Here is a 2,511-nt window from a genome sequence, read left to right as displayed (position 1 = left end):
TTTCATAAGGTCTATCCCACTCCTAATAACCATATCGATCTAGAAGTTTGTAAACGTACTTATTGAAGATGCTCATAGGATGTACTTTCTCAATACAGTGACACAATTTCACTCAGCCCTGTGAATATGCAGGTCCTTGTGTCAGCCCTCTAACTAAGGCTAAAATACAACTCAAGTCTGAGCTTCCCATAGTGTGACATCATAGGCCTGCGCAGCCTTTTGCATTAGGGTGTGCACACAAAAGTACAAACACACACATGCATATTTAAATATATACATACTGTATATATATATTACATACATACTAGGGTTGTCATCCGTACGGGATTCACCCAGACAGTACGGGTTTGGAATCCTGTGCCTGGGTGGGAGCCCACCTCCCACCCGTGCACAGTATTCAAAGCGGACCTGTGGCTCCCAAAGAAAGCTGTATAGTCCATACCGCTGGGTGCCGGTATTGTAAAGGCCACAGTGCTCATCTGCCTGTCTCTTCCTCCAGTGGCATGATCTCCTCCCAGCTCTAACATCACATCCTGCAGGTACAGAGAGAGAGACAGAGACCGAGAGCGCAGGCACAGGCAAGTTTTACAGTTCATGAATGCTGGGGGCTGGGAGAGACAGTTGGGGCTGGGAGAGACAGTTGGAGCTGGGAGAGACAGTTGGGGCTGGGAGAGACAGTGGGGGCTGGGAGAGACAGTGGGGGATGGGAGAGACAGTGGGGTCTGAGACAGACAGTGGGGACTGGGAAGAATTTGTATTGCATTTACATTACATGTCACTGAACAGTGCTGAGTGACATGCAGTGTAAATGCAATACACATTTTACTAATATATCCATGTGCTTGTACTAACTGATAATTCATACAATGAAAAGTCTTCTTGTATGATTTATTAAGTAGTAGAGAAGAAATGGCCAAATTAAATAAAATAAATAGTTATATATTAATATTAATAAATATTAATATATAACTTTTATTTTTTATATATATTTCAGATTTTTTTTCTTCATATATCTGCGGCGTTTGCTGGCTGATTGAGCCCACCTAAGAGTGCACACAGCCCACCTGAGGGCCGCATAGCCCACCTAGGAGTGCGCATAGCCACCTAAGAGCCGCATAGCCCACCCAAGAGTGCACACAGCCCACCTGAGAGTCGCATAGCCCACCTCACAGTGCACACAGCTGACCTGAGAGCCGCATAGCCCACCTAAGAGTGCACATAGCCCACCTAAGAGCCGCATAGCCCACCCAAGAGTGCACACAGCTGACCATAGAGCTGCATAGCACACCCAAGAGTGCACACAGCTGACCTGAGAGCCGCGTAGCCTACCAAAGATTGCACACAGCTAACCTAAGAGCCGCGTAGCGCACCTGAGAGCCACATAGCCCACCTAAGAGTGCACACAGCCCACCTGAGAGCTGCATAGCCCACCTAAGAGTGCACGCATCCCATCTGAGAGCCACATAGCACACCTAAGAGCCGCATGACCCACCCAAGAGTGCACACAGCCCACCTGAGAGCCACATAGCCCACTTAAGAGTGCACACAGCCCACCTGAGGCAGCACAGCCCGCCTGAGAGCCTGCACAGGCTACCTGAGAGCCGCACAACCCACCTGAGAGCCAGCACAGGCCACCAAGCCACAAAATATATAGCTTCATGTTATTTTGTATTGCTGTATAATGTGTTGCTGTAGTCCTTACTACACAGGGACCATGGGGAACAAAAGTTGCCACCCTCCAGAAGGAAGGACAGTGTCAGCACCAATTCAGAGATTATTTGAGGATTTACACCTGAGTATTACATAATGAAGATACATTTCTGTTAATAAAGTACTTGTGTAGCGTCCCCCTTACTCGGTCACCAATATCCCAGCATAGGATAAATCTACTGTTGGCTTGTAAGGGGTGATCTACAGTAAAACAACTAACGGGCCTCCATGTACCACAACTCCAAAGTCTTCTTGTCTAGGGGTAATTTCACTCGCTTTTGCCCATCAGCACTTACCGCCCTTTCTTGTGATCGATTGAAGTGATGTCCAGACTGTAGATATGATGCTTAGAACATTTATTGTAGAACTTCAGGGAGTGAGGCAGAGGGTTAGGATCATCCAGGCAGATGTAGACACCTTTGCATTGGAGTGTGGTTTCTGTCTCCATGCACAGCAGGTAGTTCGAAAAAGAAGAGGGGACAGCGCCAATTCCAGGTGTAAAAACGTCTTTTTATTTGATGGAGTATACAAATCATACAAAGAGCTACTCACAATTTAGATGAACAATTGATAGCATGCGGTTGTCAGCATGCAGCTATCATCTATTGTTAGATGAACAATTGATAGCATGCGGTTGTTGAAGATGACAACTGCATGCTATCAATTGTTCATCTAAATTGTGAGTAGCTCTTTGTATGATTTTTGTACTCCATCAAATAGAAAAAACGTTGTCCCCCCTTCTTTTTCTGTTTACATGTTTTGTGAGGATGCTTCCTGGTGGCCTTGAGGACGGCAGCCCCC

The sequence above is a fragment of the Nanorana parkeri genome, unplaced genomic scaffold, assembly GCF_000935625.1.
Source record: "Nanorana parkeri isolate BGI_ZX_2015 unplaced genomic scaffold, ASM93562v1 scaffold290, whole genome shotgun sequence".
Taxonomy (NCBI): Eukaryota; Metazoa; Chordata; class Amphibia; order Anura; family Dicroglossidae; genus Nanorana; species Nanorana parkeri.
This window is presented reverse-complemented; position numbering follows the sequence as displayed.